Genomic DNA, 22,554 nt, shown 5'->3' with positions numbered 1-22,554 from the left:
GGCCCTCCTTTCACCAACCTTTCTGGGGTATCAGACAGCAGCTCTGGCCGTGGAGACAGGGTGGCTTGGTCTGCATCCATCCGTCTTGTTTTCCTCTCTAAAATCCAATTCCCTCCTCTCGTGCAAGCAACCCTCAGCGACACTCATCCATCTTTTGCGTCCCATGAATCTGGGGCGTCTGGTCCGGTGCTGCAGGCGCATCATTTGTTTCAGTTAGGTTTTTATCCTTCCAGCCTACTTCCTTCTGTACTCTATTCTCTCTTTTCAAATGGGCATGCTGCTAGCATGTAACTCAGAAAGGGCCCGGTGATGCTATGTTCAAGGCTAACAATATGACAATGGGAGGGAATGAGGATTGCCTTTTTGCCATCAGCAGCTGCTCTAAACCAATAAACAGGATGTTAAATTGAGAATAACTGCCATGGCCAGGTTGTTTGTCTGCCATATTCCAGACAGCGGTAATAGAATCATTGATAATGCTATGGGTCTCAACGGGCTGTAATTGAATGTAACTTATTCAGTTACACGTATATATATCTATGTCTCCCACTGGGGCTTGGGAAGTGTCTTCTGAATTTCATCCTGCAATAAAGACAGCAGAGAGTTTAATAACAGTAATGGCAGCTTAATGGCTACTACCTGAAAAACTACTAAATCACACCACATCTCACTATGGTGATGGTTTTATTACATGGTCATATCACAACATGGGAAATAATCATGTTGCCAGTGAGACCCAGTACACACACACAGTGATTGGCCTGATATGGACACTTAAATATGAACCTGAGGCTCACTAACCATTTCTGACATTGCGCTCAGCAACCTTGCTGAGAGGCAGAATTGCCACATTGTTCCGTGGTAGCTTCACGGACATGAGTTCGCCTTGGCTAGTTACAACAAGCTGTAACCTTTGGTTGCACTCCTATACTGTAGTCAATTAAAGAGTACGTAAGCTCAGCACAGACCTGCAGCTACTGCATATACCATGTGGACATGCATTTACAACAGTAGGTGTCTGTCTGTGTGTGTGTGTGTGTGTGTGTGTGTGTGTGTGTGTGTGTGTGTGTGTGTGTGTGTGTGTGTGTGTGTGTGTGTGTGTGTGTGTGTGTGTGTGTGTGATTGTAGACATTAATGTGCAACTTTGTGTTTAGTGCTAATTAGCAAATGTTAGCATGCTAATATGCTAAAGTAAGAGTGAAATTATACCAGGTAAACATCAGTCATTGTAAGCATGTTAGCTATGTCATTGTAAGCATGGAATTAGCATTTAGCTGAAAGTAGCACTGTGTACAATCCTCGCTGTAAAATCTGTGAAATATGTTGATATAAGTTGCCTGTGGGTGAAATTTCTACCTGTTACAATAAAACATTGTAATGGTGCAGATTCTTTGTAGTTGGAAAGACGCCGCAGATCTGTTTCATGGCTTATACACAAATGTGTAATATGGCATACAGGCTCCTGCAACATTTCTGGCAGTAATGCAAGCCCCAGTTGTAAATTATTGGCATGCCTGTCCTACATGAGACTTCACCTGGAACCTGCTATTTTCACATATGTGAGCGATGGCCAGTAATCCATTTTGCCAGAACAGGCTAGAGAATGTGCAGTTTGTGGTCTAAATTATTAAATCAGTAATAGACTGGATGCTATCCTCATTAAACATTGGCAGCAGTTTAAATAAAGCCCTGATTAAACACAAAGACACACACAAAACTACACACAACACATCCACTCACATAAAAGACACACAAGCTTCTGAGTCTAAGATGATAATACAGTAAACGGATTACATTCTGCCCACATACACACATTATTTCACAGTTACAAAATGGACAGAAAGGAGGACTTTTATTCACATTAATGTCATCTCACCACCTTTACTAATAAAATTTCAAGTAGGTAATAAATAATCCCCTTATTCCACTTCATACTTATACACAGAGGCAGCGGAGATAAATTTTTCCTGATGCTTAAAAGAAGTCTGAAGAAATGTTTTATGGTAATTTAGTTTCTATCGTTCCCTCCCACCTTCACTGCTTCATCTATCCATCTGTCAATGAAGCACTAGACTCTGGTGTGTGTGTGTGTGTGTGTGTGTGTGTGTGTGTGTGTGTGTGTGTGTGTGTGTGTGTGTGTGTGTGTGTGTGTGTGTGTGTGTGTGCAGATTAGTCTAAGGCAGTGCATCTCTCTCATGAGCCAGGACCTGCAGAGCTAGCGTGCTGTGTTCACAGTCAGCCTGCATTTTACCAGCAGTCTCCATTTACACCGTCTGCCACTCGACCGTCCACGGCTGAAACATAAACGGATTCTCTGGCTTATAACAGGTACAGCTGAGGGCAGCACGCTGCAACATTTATGTAATGTCTTATACTTCACGCTCAGACTTATACAGAATACAGCATAGAAGAGAAGGTTCAATATACAACACAAACAGACAGATACACACAGTGATGAATCCCGTCTCACAGGGCTGAATATTACATTACTTTATAAGGCTATGTCTTTTAAAAGCAATCCAACTCCTAAACAATAAAAACAGTTGAAGTGCATATTGATTGAACTGAGAGTGAGTTCTGGAAAGCTTTAATAGATAAGACCAGAGACTGGTACCTTCTAGGTTTCTGACAGAGCTTCCAGATCTGAGCTTCTTCATCCAATAATGACAGAGGCAAAGGAAGCAAAAGGTTTGTCTAGGATACTAAATGTGTAGTCTCTGTGTGACTGAATTATAGTATGCCGTCCTGCATCTGAACGATATTGCGCCCCCTCATAATAATAATAAAATGATAATATTACAGTTGAATTTAGTGCATTGTCCAAATTAGTAATGTGGTCAAAATCAAAATCATGCACTAATACACCAATGTGGTCAATAATATGTATAACATATAATGTAATAATTACAAATATAAATCAAAATCACAAAACTACATCAAATGATTTGCCAGTCAGTGTCAGTTTTAATCAAAATATGTACAAAATAGCAGTATTCTTACACGGGCTAATCCGTACATATTATATTGGAACAGGTTAGAATCAAGATAAACACATTTGCATATAAAATAATGCTGCCACTCAATATTTAAAAAATGTGATTAGTGCAGGAATTAGACTCCGAGTCTAATTAGACTGGCCATCTCAAAACCTAAATTAGGTCTTCTGTTACCACCTTTCTAACATTTTCTTCTGGCCTTTGGTTGTCAGAAAGCTCAAACATGCTGAATAAGAACTGGGTCAACAGAGTTGTATCAAGGGCAAACTTGACATAAGGTTAAAGCAATTATATTCTAAACTATATACTCCTGTCTAGAGGAAACTGCGGGTGATGCCATTGATACATTTGCAGGAAATGGAACAAAACAAAACTAATGTTCACCAAAATAACCGTTTCAGAATGTTCTCTGATTTTGTTAGAAAAACCTAAAAGCTACACTTTTTAAACGGTGTCGCCTTTAAATTGGTCATTTGTGAAATGAAAGGCAATTAATCCATTGTACATGTCACATAAACTTGTGCAAAGTACAACTCCAGTGAGATGCATTCCCATCAGCTCCTAAATGTGTGCTTTATTTACCATAAAGCACACGCCTCCTCCAGAATCCTCAGCTCTGTTAGATCGGTATAAATAGAGTCACCTGATTGAATGGCTGGTATGCCAGGATTACAGTTCCTGATATCCCGTTGGAAACTTCTAGCCCATCATCTAACGCCCGTACATTGAGATCCACACTGCCCGGTACCGCAGCGGGTGTCCAAAGACTCCTCCATGCTTGTCTCCTCCGATGCAGAGATAGATGTAAAGATGGTTTTGCTTGGGATTGTAGCCTGGTGTTTATCTCCTCCGAGTCTTCCTACTGTATTTACTCCAAAGTTTACATTCGACCGACGAGTCGATAGGAGGAGACTGTCCAATGCCAACCACAAACAGTACAACTAATATTTGTAAAATAGACAAAAGCATAATTTTAACATACTTTTAGCAGAGCTGACGGAGAGACGACTGGATAGGTCAGCACCTTTGCATTTGTCTAAGTACCATATTGCTTTACTTAATTAATGAATACATTTGTTCTTATTAATATTGTATTTATTTTCTGAAGCACCATGAGTTATGATATCAGGGTATGCCAGTGGTTAATGTTTGGGATACATTTGGGTGATGATGAGAGAGAGATTTAATTACTTGGTTTAATTACTGTATTTGTTTGAGTCTTGTGTGGGTTCACGTTTTATAAAAAGAGAAAGACTAATCGATCTTTGCCTAGCGCTGCATCTCTGTAGACGTAATGGGTTATTTGGAACTTTTGAAACCAAAGAGCAATCTTATTTAAGGTGTAAAGATGTGCGAGAGCAGCAAACTTGGCATCCACTAAAGAGTTTTATTTTCAACCTATTCTTGTGTGTGACTTTTTAGCCCTGAGGGCGGCCTGAGCTGACTGTTTTTCCAACACTTTCTCTCCCTCTCTTTGTACTCCAGAGCATGGAGGAAGTTCAAAGAACGAATATGAAAACAGGCAATAGTCTGATCTTCTGCAGAAGAAGAATCGAGTTCTGTGCTTTCATTGACATGTAGAACTTAGTAGGCCCCCGAGATCCTACATATTAATATCCCAAGTGAAGTAATGAGAAAAAATATTATTGTTTTATTAGAAAGTTGCTCTTTAATGTTGTGCCTTCATTTCCCTAGAGTTACAATCTAATTGTGTTTGTTTGAAGGCCTGTATAGCTAAACATCAAATGTCTCAGAACTTCTGCATTTAAATCAAATTCAAATTAAGTGATTCGTAGAATATTTTCACAGCTGCTTTTACTGTATGCTTCAGTTCATTGAATCCCTGCAGCCTTCTGACGGCAGCTGCACACAAATGATGACAAATCTGCAGCCTCTGATTTGAGAAGTAACGCGCCAAAGTGCAGTGCAATTTCGCATAGCCGTTTACAGTGTTTATCTCCATTAAATCACATGCAAATGACACCAGGCTGCTATAAAATTATATAATTAAAGATTTTTATTCGTTTCTATAATTACAACTACAAATTCCAGATTTCAGAGTGATGATACTGGCTGAGGATGTATTTATTATTACCACACCCTCCGATGTATGTTCCACCATACACAGACCGTTTGCACTTTATGCTGCTGCACCTACATGAACCCAAAATAGCCGGTGCGCTTAAAAAACAGCAGTCAGCCCAATTAGGGCCCAAAGATTGAAAGAGAGTGTGTTTTTTGGATACACCACATCCGTGAGATTTACCATATCGAGGAATTCCAGCCTGTATTCCTCAGAATACAATATCATGGAAGAGCTGGAGAAAAGAAAATACTTAAAAATCACTGTGAAGATTGCAGCACCTGTTTACTCAAAGATGCAAAATGATTTTAAAGAAAGGGACAATCGTGCAGCAATCTCTGAATTTATCTTCTGACGATCTTGTTCTGATCACCATCTGTTCATCAGAAGTGATTTTGCTCTTCACGCTCTTCATAGAATAACAAATGCTCTTTTTATTTCAAGATCAGAGGTGTTTAAAATTATTCTTTTTTAAATAAACATTAAAAAATGAACATTATGTTGGCATGATTGTTGTTGTCACACACACACACACACACACACACACACACACACACACACACACACATAGAACGTCCATTATTGCAGTGACCACATGTAATGCAGTCACTATTTCCGCTGCCAGCTACTGAGTCATTAGCATAATTACAACATGCAGAGATTTTTAGAATGGGCGTGAGATTCTTTCCAAAAGCGTTGTCACGCTGCCTCACTTGTGGGATTCATCTTCAGACACCCTCAAGTTGCTTCCCATCTGCTCACTGAATACTACAAATTGTATAAGTAGGAGAAGTTCTCATCCTCATCTTCATGACATTGCCCAACAAATTCCTAAAGGACCATTGTGTCTGTTGGCCTTTTTACCAGCCTTTACCTCCAAGTTAAAACCGTCTTTCAACATTTATGTAACTGTATTCAAAATATACATACCGCAGTTAGAACCTTTGAATAATCAATGTTTGCTTGATGATGCTGCTTGATAAACCTGGACATAAGTGACCTTCAGGTCCTGCAGGGATTGGATTTCATAGTTAAGTCTGAAGAACTCGCATTGTTCCTCAATAATAAAATAACTTCAATCAGAGCGAGCATGATGCAGACACAGAGAACATCTGAAAACATTGTGATGTAACCATGGGAACATTCACCTGCATCACATTAACTGAGCTTCATAAAACTGTGATGGAACGTAACTCCTCCACCTCTTGTGTTGACCCGATACCTACAGCATTCTTTAAGCGGATATTCGACAGCATTTCAAGTCACGTCCTAAATATTATAAACACGTCTCTTCTAACGGGCATCTTCCCAGTCGTCTTCAAAACAGCCGTTATAAAACCCTTGCTAAAGAAACCTAACCTAGACAGTAATACACTGACCAATTACAGGTCAATATCTAACCTTCCATTCTTCATTAAAATAATAGAAAAAATAGTCTCGGTCCAAATAAACTCCTTCCTTAAAGAAAACAACATCCTGGAGGAATTTCAATCAGGCTTCAGAGCATGCCACAGCACCGAAACTGCTCTTACTAAAATAATTAGTGACCTCAGACTAAACTCTGACACAAACAAGGTCTCAATTCTTATCCTGCTAGACCTGAGCGCAGCATTTGACACGATCGACCATGACATCCTAATTAATCGTCTAGAAAAACTGGATGGTCTTTCTAACTGTGTATTAAACTGGTTCAGAACATATATCAAAGGGAGAAAGTATTTTGTCAGGCTTGGAGATCATGTGTCAGAGAAGCATGATGCCCACTTTGGAGTTCCACAAGGGAGCTGCCTCGGTCCATTACTGTTCTCCCTATACATGCTACCACTGGGGGACATCATTAGAGAACACAATGTGTGCTTCCCATAGCTACGCGGATGACACGCAACTGTACATCTCTGCTGAACCAAATGATACTACAGCTGTTAACTCCATCACCACCTGTCTGTCAGCAATAAATAAATGGATGAGCAATCATTTCTTAAAATTAAATGAGAACAAAACTGAAATCCTACTAGTAGGTCCTGTAGCAAAAAGAGAGATGATGCTGAATAAATGGGGAAACTTACTCCTTGGATTAAACCTGAAGTCACAAGTCTTGGCGTTATCATAGACTCAGATCTAAGCTTTAAATCCCACATAATCAAGATGACAAAAACATCCTTCTTCCACCTTAGAAATATAGCTAAAATCAGACAATTTATAAATCAAAAGGATGCTGAAAAACTAATCCATGCTTTTATCTCAAGCCGACTCGATTACTGTAATGCACTCTTTACCGGCCTCCCAAAAAAAACAACGGAGAGACTTCAGCTCATCCAAAACGCTGCAGCGAGGCTGCTGACTAGAACCAAGAGGAGAGACCACATCAGTCCAGTGTTAGCCGCTCTACACTGGCTTCCAGTAACTTTTAGAATTTACTTTAAGGTCCTCCTTCTTGTATACAAAGCCCTAAACGGAACCGCACCAAGTTACACTGCCAACTCTCTATAAACTATGTGCCCCCAAGAATATTACGATCATCCACTACTTGTTTATTAAATGTTCCCAGACATCCAACATCCAAAAGAAAATTGGGGATGCAGCCTTTTTCAATTATGCACCAAAGCTATGGAACACTTTACCTGCAGACATTAGGGAGGCAAGCTCGCTCAATATCTTCAATAGTAAGCTAAAAACATATCTTTTTACTTTAGCCTTTTAATAGTGATATTTTATATCTCTTTACTTTAGCCTTTTAATGGTGATATTTCATATCTTTTTATCTTAGCCTTTTAATGGTGAATTATTACTGGTTTAACATTGAATGTGTAAAGGTAACTGAGATAAATTTCTGTGTGTATTTTTGAAAAACTTGAGATCAAATAGACTGTTTTACCACGGGAAAAAGAGGAAGTTTCTCTGATAAATGTGTTTACATGTTCTTTACACAATTAGTGGAAAAGTGAAAGATTAAAGAATATATTGGAGAATATACAAGTAGAATGAAAACTAGTCATCACTCCAGATGGAGTAAAAGTATGAAAGTATCCAGTGAAAAGTTTACTTACTTAGTAACTCAAACCAAGCAGGTTCGTGGGGTGGGACACACACCGTTTAGTAACTAATTAACTACAGACCAAGTTCTCAAAAGACAAGTGACCCAGTGAAACTCGGATCATCCTCCAGACTGTTACAATGACAAACACCCGATACGATAGTGATTTTACTATACTTTACTTACTACTAACCGTCCTATAGTTGTTGAGATTTTTCAGTCTGGACCAAAGTACCAGGACCAAACCTAAGTATACATGCGTATGAGTATAATGTATGCTGCATTAAAATGACTCTTACAGGTACAATGTATCGCAAAAAGTTAAATGGACTGCATTAAGCACATGGAACATAGTACATGTGACTTGTTACAGCCTACCTCTGGTAACATTAACGCTATGAGATATTCTTAAAGCAAAGCTGAAGAGAACTCCCTGCTTTAACCAGTATCACGGTGTCCCTGGACAGAACATAACGACCTCAAAGAGCTCTTACAAAATACATTCATTCGTACCAGGGGGCCACCGGGACTGTTGTCATGTTTAGACCGACTTCCTGTTTTTTTCTCTCAGTTGACATCTTTGAATGAATGCGATTTCTCTCCTTTTAATGACACCAGAATGGGTATGAGTAGGGTGGTGTTTACAGAAAGTTAGGAAGTTGTGGGAGGCCTACTGTTATCATATTCAGCAGTTGAGCAATGTCAAAATAAAGATTCCTATAACGTGTATTCCCAATCTTTATGGAAGTTTCTATACATTGCAAAAAGGTTTGCTTATTATTGAATTTTAATTTGAAACTATGCGTGTCCTGCTCTGAGGTATCTGCTGCAGTAAAAAGTAATCCTCAATCATCAATGCACTTAATTTAGTTGCAAAATCCGAAACATCTAATCTAATGTAATTGTTTCTCAATTGGGGCCAATTTTTATCAGTGAAAGAGCTTTCCTACAGCCAGTGAACAGACATTTATAATGCATTCCCTAATTGAAGAGCCCAACCAGCAGATCCCTCTGGCCTGATGCTTCAATCTGTTTCCCAATCTCATTTTTAATTTATCCTACTCTGGCCCAACAAACTCGGTGCCATAAAGTGCAGTTTGACATTAGTCCTTTGAATCTGCAGTGGGCGATGAAGCGAGAGATGAGGGTTTGGCAGGAGTCCAATTCCCAATTCAATCCCCAAAACTCCATGAAGTGCCCTTCATTTGTCTTCAATTCAACTTCATCTGTGCTTTGTAAATGAGCTTAAAAATGTGTGAGTGTCTTGCTCTCCCAGGAAGTGTAAGGAATCCTAATGGCTTCCTGATATAGCTTTGGTCGTACGTGAAAAAAGTGAGGGAGAATCAGCTTTACCTGTAATCATTCACTATTTTTATTTAATACACTTGCAATCACATTTCCTTTAAAATCACTTTTATTCTCTGTGTATAATTAATGTGATTCATATTAATAATAACTAACAGGTGGGTTCTCTTCTTGTTCTTGTCCTTCTTCTTCTTCTTGAAGCCAATATGAGATGACCTTTAACACTGTAGAGAGGTGTGTGTGTGTGTGTGTGTGTGTGTGTGTGTGTGTGTGTGTGTGTGTGTGTGTGTGTGTGAGTGTGAGTGTGTGTGTGTGTGTGTGTGTGTGTGTGTGTGTGTGTGCAGTTTTTCTTGACATTTTATTGCAAAAGGTCACAGCACTTTGGAGTTTTGTGTTTGTTGATTTTGTCCCGAAAGTCACAGCTAACCTCGGTGTTGATACTGCTTTTTATTTTATTTTTATATATGATTTATTTGTGGGACTTTCATCACCAAAAATCAACATCAAAAACACAATACATAAACCCATGCATGTATGACTGAATACATGAAAGAGAAGAAAACATTCTGTACGATGAGGTAAACATTAGCAGCGTAGTCATGATACAAGACAAGAGGATAGTAGAACGATCCAACCACGAGAAAAGACAACAACAAATTAAACAAAGCCGGCCAATACAAAAGTGTGGTATCTTTCAGGACCTTCGCCTCGCTCAGAGGTCACCCTTACCGTAACTCTACTTTAGGAGCAATTCAATTCAGGTAGCGGCTGGTGTTATCTTTAATTATGGGGGCTTTTAGGAAGTCTTTCCTTGTGCGATGCGAGGGTCTAAGGACAGAGGGTGTTGTATCCTGTACAGTCTGTAAAGCACACTGAGGCAAATGTATCATTTGTGATATTGGGCTATACAAATACATTTGATTTGATTTGATTTAACAAGCGTGTCGGAGAATTATGATGACCTGCATGTAATGTGAAAACACAGAAAGGCTTTCTCTAGATCCAGAGTTTGGTTTGTCCGTTCTGAGCTACTGTAGAAACATGGCGGTGCAACATGGTGGACTCTGTGGAAGAGGATCTGCTCCCTGTGTAGATATGAGGGGCTCATTGTAACTATAACTCAACGATTCTTAGTTTCAGGTGTTTAGGTGATTGTACAGCCATGCACAAACATACAGTAGTATAGTTACAGAATATTATATTCCATTCCATATCGGCAATTTACATCCTGGTACCTGGGATGGACAGTCAAGGTTTACCACTAACACCTGCACTCACAAAGAAAGGTGATCGCATTGGTCCTTCATTCAAACACGTTTTCCCGTGACTTGTTTCACTCAGAAGCAAATGTGGATGTAGTTTAATGTTGTAATGTCACAAGACTTGATGGAGGAGGCGGGGGACGACGGTTTAGTCAAAAACGTGTGTGGCTTTGACATAGGAGGCGGTTTCCATCATCCTTCCTACCACATACCAATTTCTGGTTGATTATGATAATTTCCTTGGACAAAAGGTTTTAGTGGCCTAAACCTACCCAAACCTAAATAAAAAAGAGGTCATATGGATCATTTTAGAAGGCACTAGCAAACGCTGTCATCCTGCCCATGTGGAGCATAAATCACAAACACTAGACCACCCGATGATTTGGGAGGATAGAGAGAATAAAACATCATTTGTGGTTTAAAAGAAAAAAACAAAACAAGAAAAGGTTCCGATGTGGATACTGTTGCGTTCCTTCGCATTGAATATGTGTGTAGTTTATGCCACCATCAAAGACTAACAACGAACGCCCAACATATCAAAGAGAATATCCAATGTGTTTTATGCTGTGAGTGGGATATATGTAAAGGAATAAAACAGTAGCATAAAACACTAAACAGAACAGCATTTTAATATACCTTTCTATACTTTATATTTGAGTGCTTCTGAGACTAATGAACAAAGGCGTCTTCTTACTGAAGAATCCATAATGCAAAATAAAAGCGCTGGGATGCAGTTTGATGTATGACCTCAGAGAGTCTTTCCCCTTAAGATGGCACTTGTCAAAGTATGGGCATTTTGTAGTCTGTGCTGAGAAGCTTGAAGTCCGTCTCTGACAGTGGAAATTATAAAATAAAGAAAGAAAATATAGACATTGTTTGAAATGTGATTGACAGAGTTGGGATGTACACTTAACGCAAGCATCAAGGCTTAAAGAAACTACTATAATAAACTCAAGCATACACAGATAAACGCTGTAGATGTCCGAAGGCACACCAACACACAAACTCCATGTTGTGTCCGAGCACTGATCCAACTCTGCAGTGTAATCAGACAGGACTCGTGCTGAGTGAGCCCTGATCAAAACATAGTCATAGTTGTAACACTGCAGTCCTGGAATATGAATCACTACCGTGATTGAAATGTGCTAGAGCATGTCGTGCCTTTGTACCACCCTCCAAGGTGTGGGAGAGGAGGAAGAGAGAGAGAGAAAGTAGGGCAGAGAAGAGTAAAGTAGACAACACGCTGGAGCTGCTCGCTGATACTTTGCTGGCCTGAGCCTGTACACAAATTGCCCTCAAGCACTAGTTCTCAATCTGATCATTTTAACCCGATTCGCAAAGCTGCATGGCAAAGGTTCATCCTCAGCTCAGTGTGTGTGTGTGGGGGGGGTGTGTCTGTAGCAAAAGATGCTCAGGTTTTCTTGTCGGTTAACAAGTAAAGCATGACGCGGTTGTATGGGTTCGTAACCACACATAAACACTGACACAGTTTTCCTCGTATCTCTTTCAGGAAACCTCCTCCTACTCAGATCGAGGCTTCTGAAAAATGAGCTGCCAATGTAAGTCCTTTGCCTGTCCGCAGCACTCAACTGGTAATGTTGCTTTTAAAATAATTAAACCGACTGAAAGTTCAAATTTAGTTTACAAACACTAATGCACGCACAGAGCACAGAGCCTTGGATCCCTAACCTTCAGCTCCCTGATCCTCACTAACCATCAGGGACAGGATTCACCACTGACTCCATTTATTAGTAGCTAATTGCTATTCCCTGCAAACACACTGATGGGACATCAAAGGCTGACTCACTGCATGACAAGCTAGTGAAATTCAAATTTCAAACACCACCCGTCCTTCAGTATTATGCTCCGCAGTTGCTACTTCTGGTTTTAGTTTGTCATTCCCAGCACAAGGAAAGCTTAAGGCGTTATTAATAATGGATGACGATGTGAGACTTTTCAGCGAGTTTTCCAGAAGCTTCTGTGCTTGCATTTAAACCTGGCAGGACCGGCTCTCTGTGCACATGGAAGCTGGTGCTGTAGATTTCAAGCAGTTCTCGAGGCAGTGTGGTCGGTCAGTGCACCTTACAGCAAAGATAACAAGCTGCAGCTTTCAGAGAATCACTTCCGATAAGATTGAGATATTAGAACAACAGGAGTTTTATAGTTCATTCACATCCTTTACATATTATCACCTATTTGATATAGTGAGTGTGTAACCAGTTTCCTATTTACACTAGCAGACACTATTTATCAACAATAATATTAATCAACAATAGCGTAATCCGGAGTTACGGACCTCTTAACATATAAATTCTATATTCACTGTCCCTCTGTTTTGGTCTCTAATAACCCCTCCTGAAATATCTAACTCTCTTTGTTCACCAGCTAGTCCTGCACTGTGTGTGTCTACTGTTAAGTGTTGGGCAGCTAACATTCAGAAGGTTTATCAGTTAATAAGAGTGGTGAAATGAACCAAAACAGCAAAGCTGCTGGCTGTAAAACCAAACTAATGACTGCAGAGGTGGGTTATAATTATCTCAAGGTTTGTCACTGTGAGCAGCCATTTTAATCCATTGTTATGTTGTAATATTTCATCTTGTTTACAATGCATATTCGCTTATTTCCAATCAAGTTTAATTCTTCTTTATATTACAACACCAACCTGCCCTTTTCAGACAGTCATATCTAGAAAATCATTGAAACAAATTGTTTTGTACAGAATAGGAAACAGATTGTAATATTCTTCCAACACTGGAAGATCTTTCAAGAAATGATGATTTATACGACCATATTATACACAGAAAGTATTTGAGAGGATGGAGATTATTAAGTGTCATTTTACATTGCAGCAATGACATTACAATGAGAACATAGAGAAACATGATATTATATTTCACAGATCATTGATTATTGTGTTATGGTTGTAATTGAAGGAGTGAATGTTATATTTGTTAGAGTTTTGCTAAATATCAGTGAGCACAAGCTGCACAAATCCCAGCAGTAAACACGTGTATCTGCCTCTTGAAGGTAGCTTGGGAGGGCTTTTATAAATCGCTTCTTTTTCATTCTGTCATTGTAATAGTAATGTGAAACGGTATACATGGTTCTGCACCAGATTCAATTCCAGGATTAAACCTGCACAAACATGACCACTTCTCACATGCGGCCACGTATTCAATGTCATGCCGCCGTCCTTCATTCTTTCACAGACACGCAACGTTCTGTCTTTGCAGTTTCTCTCAAATATTTGCATCTGCACCTCTTATATCACACTTGCACACATGCACTCTGAGACAGGCATTTGCATACAAATATAGCTCTTGACATTCACACACACACAGGCAGATGTACACCTTGGCAGACCCACACATGTGTGCACACATTGGCAGTTTTCTGCAGAAACAGAGGGCCTGCCAGCCGTGTTGCTGTGGTTAGGAGATAACAGGAAGCTCCAATCACGGGCTTCCTCTCAATCGTTCCCATAAGGCCCCCGATGGGAGTCTCCCTTGGGTGGAGGATTGAGAGGGTGTAGCTGACATCACACTCACAATAGGCCATGCTAGAGGTGTTAGAATCAGGTCTGGGGGCTGCATTTGACACCCGCTTTTGTACAGTAACACTTTCTCTGCGGCGGATTAATCCGTGCTTTCCTTTTTAGGTCAAAGTGAGACACGTAGCATTTGCCAGGGGATAATCAGATCAATGATCATTTTACAAGAGGAAAGACAGAAAGGATACGACCACAATATTGAAACACTGTGATCAAAGCTGAGCGCACTCTGTGAATGAGAATGTAGGTAGGAGAGCAGTGCTGCAAAGGACAGCTGTGATTGATGCAATACTCTCTGCTGGCTGTCTGCACACAAAGAAAGGGAGACATTGGTAATTTCCCTAAATCACAGTGTACAACTTCTTTTGTCTCCTGCTTTCCTCTCTCGTCTCCTTTGCGCACTTGCATGATGAAGTGCTCATCCTGTGCTATTAAAAAGCCTCTTATGTGTGCAGACAGTAAGAGGCAAATGTGGAAACACTTTTTAGACAGCGTAGAAGTGCTCTTACTGTCCTACACAGGGAACATAAACTGCGTATCCTTTCAGAAACATACTGAATTACATCATCTCATTTACGGCTTCCTTTAACTTGCTGTTCACAAACATTTACATTTTTCTACCTTTTATATTTATGATGCCTAAAAAGCAACAATGAATCGTTGGTTTCCCAGAGATGAAATGTGCTGTTATCTCTGAAAACATGTATTAGATGGATATGTGAAACACACAGCCCACGCACACAGTGAGTAGAACCTGTAAAACATTGTTTTAATTAATCTCACTCTGTGTTACTATGTCAAGGTCAACATCCTCTCTGACTCAGAAGTCCCATCAGCAAAGAAAATCCACATTGCCTGATCCAGTGCAGTTTAACAAGATAATGAGTCTCAGTGGTGATATTCAAACCTCAGTGGGAAGGAAACCTCCTGGGAGACAGTTGATTAAGAAGTCTTGTAATGTAGTGAAACAGCCTCTAATTTATAAATCACACGTTGGAACAACACAACAGAACAGAATATCTTTATTTTGTTGTTTCCAGCTGTTACAAAAAAATGTTTTTGTTTTAAATCTATTGATAAATGTTATCTCAGCCCCGCAGCAGTTTGTCAAATCCATAACTCCACAGGTGCTATACAACATGAAAAAGAAGTAACAGATTTTTACATAATGGCAGAATACTTTGTTGGGGTTCTTTGTGAGCTGAAAGTATGATTTTGAGACACCATGCAAAGAACGTGAATGGTGGGTGAGAGAGAAAAGAAATATTCAGTTTCCAACTCTTAAAAAACTCGTAAAGATGCTCAACAATATTTATACTCACATCATGGCCAGGTAGCTTTACAACCAGTGCTTCTATAAGTCAGATTTAACAACCAAAAGTGCTGCTTTATTTGAAAGAAACATTACAATTTGATAAAGCATTCCCTGTGAGAGAGTTATAAGTAACTCTAAAGCCTATTTAATATCAAATGATAGTATGAGCATAGTAAACTGAGGAGAAGATTTGTATAGGTCTGACCTATAGGTCTGTATATACTGAACCAAATAACACCAATAACAGTATTTTATGGTGTCTGAAGGCTGTTTGGAGAATACTCCAGCCACAACAGTAATGCTGCAGGACCTCTGGATTAGTGAATGTAGACTAACCTCATGCATGAAGGGATTTTTAGCCATGCTGGCGATTTGGCTCTCAAGATGGCCCTTCATGTTGCAAAGTGATGCTCTACCCACTAGGGCTGCAATAGTCTACCAATGACTCAGTCGTCCAAAAATGCAGTTTTCTGCCTCTCAAATATGCAAATGTTATATTAAAGTGAATTTCTTTTGGTTTTGGATTGACAAAACAAGACATTTGAAGACATCACCTTGGACTTTGAGAAACTGGGATGCACATTTTTTCACTATTTTCTGACGTTTTTATATAACGATTAATTCATTAATCTAGAAAATATTTGGCGAATTCATTGATAGTAAAATAATCACACACACCACATATACTTTTAGTAAAGTAAGCTGCACATGGGAGTCACAGGCAGTACAACACATCCATGTGACTTTGGGAAACATTTGAGGGCCTAAACGTGCTCTGTGTGATTTAAAGCCGTATATGCTGGCTTTATGAGCGCTGTCATGGCAACGGCTCATCCTTGTGCCGTCGACAGGTTGACAGACGGCCATTAGGGTATTATTGTGGCGTCACGCGGGGAATTGTGAGGCATGAATGCGGTGTTGACCCACTTGGCATCCAGAGGGGACCACTGTCCTTTCTCCCCCCTCATCACACGATCACCCCTCGCATCTCGACAGGAAGTGACTTTTCACCTTCTCCTTTCACGGCAGGAAGTCTCACTGCCCCGCTGTTGCTTCCTCTGTGTGTGTGTGTGTGTGTGTGTGTGTGTGTGTGTGTGTGTGTGTGTGTCTGTGTGTGTGTGGGGGGGGGGGGGGGGGGGGATGTGTTGGACTGAACCGACTATTGTGTGTCAGGCCAAGGGCATTTTGAAGTGGGAGAGGTTTAAGGCTTATCCCGGTGGGATTTATAGCTGCGCTGTGATTGTTCATAGCTAATACACATGCAATGCAGCAACTCACAGACGGCACAGGATGTCACTGAGCTGAGAAGCTTAGGAGTAAGATTTGAGAGCTTTCCTCAAACTGTCCAGATCTTACCAAAGTTAACTCAAGATAAAAAAAAACATCAAACCTCTTCTTACCCCTTCATTTAACTTCGTCTTTTACTCTGGAGGTTGAGCTCAGTTTTAATTGTGCAAAAAAGACTGAATTCTGCCTAAAACTTCAAATATTAATGCTCATTGATGTTATCTACGTTGTTTGCCGTAGCCCATAATTATAGAGAGACGGCTCTAATTTGATGTGACAGTTTGATATCAAAGAACAGCTGAGGTTTATGGTTAAAGTTTTACAGTATAATAGATAATGTCGGGATATTTTGGCCTTTAAAGTACATCCTTACTGTGTGTGGGTTAGGGTGTGCGTCATTCATAAAAATATGCTAGTGTGTGTGTGTGTGTGTGTGTGTGTGTGTGTGTGTGTGTGTGTGTGTGTGTGTGTGTGTGTGTGTGCGTGTGTGTGTGTGTGTGTAATGTGCACATCTCTATGTCTGTTTGCATTAGTTCTTGTGATTTGCCCTGACAGAGACCACAGCTGTAGCCCACAACCCCTCTCCTCCCACTGTGCTTCACTGTGTGCAAGACCCAGCGAGAGACGCCCATCATTTCCAAATCTAAAAATACACTCTTGAATAAAGTAGCACTAGGCCATGTCTGGTCACCGTGTCTCTAGGTTAAAATTAGGTTCAGATTAGTTATATTATGAGGTTCCAACTGTGGTGCTAATGCAACAAGCCTAACCACACTACTCTTGCGTCCTTCAGATAATAATTAAAAGAAAGGCTCACATTTTTTCAATGACCATATTTACATGGAAAGAGTTATTATTTGCTGAAACCAATCCTCCTGTTCATACCCTCCTTGAACATTTTCATGGTAAAAGACAAACTCCACATTCCTAATTTTGCGTTCAAAAGTTTGTCTGAGGCTAATATGACATTTCAACAGTCTAAATGTGTTAAATCAATAGGGTATCTCCCAAAGTTAGTCTTCTTATACGTAATTCTCTCTTTGTGTCACTATCTCTCCTCCGGCTCAGCATGAAAACACTGTTTGTGAAAGAGGGAATTTTGTGCTCAAAAGACAGAAACTTTGTAAGATACCCACTTAATGTTCTGTCTCAGGCTGCTGGAGCCTCATATTAGCTTCTACTGAACTTTAATAAATGTGTTTGTGCTGGATTCCCCCCTATCTTTCACAATGGAGTCGCACTATAAAGGGATCATTTTAGTATAGCAGTATAAAAAGGATCAAAATGAAAAATAATTCTTTCAGCGCACATATGGGCATGTGAGTATTGTATTTAGACAGACTTCTAAATATGTAAATATATCCTTTAAAGTTTTCCTGCTTTTGAAATGATTCTCAGAGTTATTTTTGCTATTTTAAAATGTAGTTATTGAACAGCCATGGAAGCAGGTTGTTCAATAGCATTATATTCACTGGTCCGTACAAATGAATTTAAACTCTGCCAGTGATTTGCTCGGTGGTGTTTACACACACTTCTCCAAGTACACGGTCCCAACAGATCCACAAAGGGATATCAACGAGGTCAAAGGGGTGGGAGTGGATGGTATATGTTGGAACATGGCATATGATGATGGCTGCCATACGGATTAGAGGTGAAGCTCAAAAGAATAAACTGCATTTCATACCATCACACGGCTTTAAGATTAAATGTTTTTAACTTTCCCTTGTTTTATTTCTAAATCCGCAGTAGGTCCGGTTTCTACAGATCAGATGAATCCTTATCCAACCATAGTGCAAACATTTAGAAAGCACGTCTGTGTTTGTTTACTATGTGGATTATAAAATATATTGAGATATAACTGAACGTTAAATCAACATCTTTTTACATAAACATGCAACACTTGGTCATCACTGCTGTCACATCACAGACCTTCAAGTGGGATTTCAATGTTTTCATTTATTTACTACAACACAAATTTGAATTTGAAGTTTACGCATGTATTGGGCTACATGGTCTTGAGCCCTCACAAGCACTTAACATATTCATATACTATGGGCATGTTATTTATATGTAAATATTGTAGAGATTAAAGGGGTAGTTTGGATAGTTTGAAGTGGGGATATGTGAGGTGCTCATACATAGTCAATGTATTACCTACAGTAGATGGTGGTTGGCATGCGCCCAGGTTAGATAAACAGGCAGTACGGGCACAGAAGCAAAGCAATGCACTGCTGTGGACAGGGGCAGCAGTAAAATGTGTTTAAGCCACCTAAAAAAAGGCCCACTAAATAAATAAAATATATATATAAGTCTACGCTATATCCAGAAAGATTCCTTTTACCTTGCAGAACACGGGAGTTGATGGTCTACTATTGCCTCGATTGGTTAGTTTGATGGGTAAAATTACTGTTTTTGTCAAAGGAGTCTGGAGGCTCTGAAGGCAAAGTAAAGCGGTGAATATATTCTAAATATAGCGTACACTTAAACTGAAATTTTTAGCTGGCTAAAATACATTTTGCTGGTGCCCCTGACTATTGATGAATACTTTATACAACCTCCCTTAAAAAATCATAACATTTTATTGACCACTCGTCTCTTCACTTGCTCCCCTTCAGGTAGATTAGAGGTCAGGAACAGTGGCAGAATAGCAACTATAAATCTGTGACTTCCATTTAGTGCCTCAGTCATCCTCAGAGACGAAGGATGCTTGTCAATACCCAGCCGTGGAGTCTCTTCCCACTGCTAACATTTTATGATAACCAGGACTGCACATTCATGAATACTCTGAACACTGTCACAGCAAGAAGAGCTGCTTTGTTAAATGTAAAATCTCCAGGTGGCACGCTCAGCTACTAGAAGTATTCACCGTTTTAATACTAGGCTTTCCTCATCCCGTTTATTGTACTAACTTTACACACAGAAACTGTTTTTGAGGACATGATAAGTTCCATTGCCATCAAAAGCAGGGAAGTGGTGCTGCTGTCTTTCACTGACTTCTTTTCTGGCTCACAGTCTTCAGAGATGGGCTAAAATGAGTGGGTCATCTATCACAACAGAGGGGAGAGCGGTAAATTTATAGCTGTGAAAATAGGCCAGAGCACAGCACCGATGGAATAGACAGAGTGTAATTAGGGCAAGGTTAGCCTGCTTCATACACACACATGCATGCGAACACATACACATTATTTATTATTTATTATGTGACACACATACATACAAGTGGGTGTTTGTCAGTCTCCACTCGCAAACACTCAAACCCAAATTATTCAAGTACCTCTCACTTGAACGGGTCCTCATAACTTAAAACAAAGCTAAGACAATTAAAAATCTTTAAAGCAGTCATGGGCAATTATTATATCTTGCACACGCATATGCCTCACATATTCACACTCATTTACACCCTCACACCTTATCTGGGATAAACACATACATCGAACTCTCTGACTGACTCGCATCTCCTCCTCCAGTATCATCTGATTACCTCTCTATCAACTAAAAACTCTTCCTCCTCACGACTATATGTCTCCTTCTAGCAGATTTCTTTTTTATATTACTTCAGTTTACTCATTTTCACACCTTCTCAGTCCCTTTAGATTGCTTTCATTTTCACTGCCGTCAAAAGCCACACCTTTCTCCCCACTTCCTTCTGTGTCTTCCTCCTCACCAGCACCCTTGTTCCCCGCACGCACACACACGCACACACACACACACACACACACACACACACACACACACACACACACACACACATATACACAGAGAGAGAGAGCTGCCCCCTGTCTTCCAGGGCAGTGCTGTAAGCTTATGGAACAGATGGGCTCAGGGATGACTGACTGAGTTGTGCTCTGACAAACTGCCTCTCTGTACAGTGTTGCTCAGATGAGGGGATGATGTCCTTTGCAGTCTCTAATCTAAATCTGGCCACCCACAGATTTGCCAATCTAGAGACTGGCAATCGGTCTTAAAAATAATCTGCCAACTAATGGGCTACAACACAAACAACCCAGATATGTTTTGATACAGATACAGTTTTCCAGGATGGAGAAGCTTGGGTTTGTGAATGAAAATATTGGGTGACAATTCTCACCTTGTCTTGGAGTGAGGAGTCCATTTGTTTTTGGAACCATTTCATGGCAGGAAATATGTTTACTGAGTAAATGTAGTTGGAATTAAAATGAATTAAATCTTCATTTAGTGTTTTTTATAGTTAAATACTGACAAACAGGATTTTTACAGAAGGTAAATAGAAGGAAGCCTGACAGAATGAGGATATAATATCTGTTAGACGTGCAGGTCCCCGTTAGGTTCAAACTATTTGGGTTTAAAAAAGATTGAGCCCAGTGCTTATATTGTTATCTTGTTTAACACCTTTTTAATATCTTTGGGTTTTATTCCTGTAGTGCTGTTGTGCTTCCCTTCTGACATTGTTTTTACTATAAAAGTTACATACAAATACAGTTATATAACAATTTTCATTGTCACAATTATCTTTCTTTTTCAAATGGCAATGTAACTAAATATAAGCCACTCAGGCGTGAACAACTCTGAAAACACAATGCTGCCTTTCATTCATATATATGGACAGTCAGGTAACATTGAACAAACTACATGGAAAACCTTAAATTCCATGAAGTTGATAAACATCTCTACCTCATTCATTTTAAACGGGAGTTATAAGTAATGCAAAGTTTTCTGTTATCGTTAAAGTTTAAAACATGGGAATTTTGCTCTTGTCTTTTACAAGATCAATCAGAAAGTACATAACATCAACAGTTAGAGCCTCGTATTCAAGAGTTTAATAAATTAAGTGCTATAAGTCCAAGTGCATATATTAACTGTGCTTTTGTCTTTTCACTGTAAATAGTGATCGATGGCCACTTCGTAGCTTGCTTTGGTGATGTTTTCATTTGACTGACAGGCCCGCGTGAAGAATCGCTGATTGTTAGTTGCTTCACTTTCCCAGTACAGTCACTCCCTGTTAGCTTGTCGTATGTGTCAGCATGTTTTTTCTGATACTGTCTCTTTACATTAAATTCCTTAAACAAGGCAACCGTCTCAAATTAGGCAAAAACAATTGCCTCGATTGCCATGGTAGCAATGAGCATGGAAGGGTTCACAGCAAAAGCCGTTACAGAGCCAGATAGCGTTTGCGCCTAAAACGCAGCATGTGTAAGGTTCCTTAGAGTGGTGCTGCCACCACGCGGTGAAAGGAAGAATCGCATTGTAAAGATTTATTCTGTTTGACAGCGCTAGCGGGCCATAAATAATACATTATAAGACCGAAGCTGCGGGCCGTATGAAATGTGACCGCGGGCCGTGATTGGCCCCCGGGTCGGACTTTGGACATGCCTGCCTTATAACTACTAGACTAAAATACCTATATGTATATAAGTAGGCTGGTTAAGACGAGCTCCAGTAAACTTCTGCTTATGCATTGATGCATCAGTATTAGAAGTCTAATAATGTCATATGTAATAATACATCAGCTACATGTCCTTTTACTTTCTATATTTTCAGTACATTTTGCGTTTTACTCAAGGAAGATTTTAAATGTAGGACTTGTACTTGTAATTGAGTTTCTTGACATAAGTGTAAAATGTTTCATATTTAGCAAAACTTCAGGCTGAAAATATGCTATCACTCCCTTATTTATGAGCATCATCCAAAAAGATATTGAGTGCTTCAGAGACAATAGAGTTTAAAGTATGGCTCTGGGACTTGT

General features: G+C 39.7%; 1 protein-coding gene across 3 annotated transcripts in view; it reads left to right on the top strand.

Moving 5' to 3' along the window:
• The window catches only part of dlgap4b (discs, large (Drosophila) homolog-associated protein 4b), a 103,126-nt gene that overhangs the window by 50,440 nt on the left and 30,132 nt on the right, over positions 1-22,554 (top strand). For 2 of the 3 annotated variants that reach the window (XM_029432157.1, XM_029432159.1), the window contains exon 3: positions 12,191-12,239. The exons of the other annotated variant lie outside the window; for it this stretch is intronic. The gene's annotated coding sequence lies outside the window, so the exon portion shown is untranslated. The remainder of the gene's footprint in view (positions 1-12,190; positions 12,240-22,554) is intronic. 3 annotated transcript variants of the gene reach the window in all.

The sequence above is a fragment of the Cottoperca gobio genome, chromosome 5 (assembly GCF_900634415.1).
Source record: "Cottoperca gobio chromosome 5, fCotGob3.1, whole genome shotgun sequence".
Lineage (NCBI taxonomy): Eukaryota > Metazoa > Chordata > Actinopteri > Perciformes > Bovichtidae > Cottoperca > Cottoperca gobio.
This window is presented reverse-complemented; position numbering and strand designations above follow the sequence as displayed.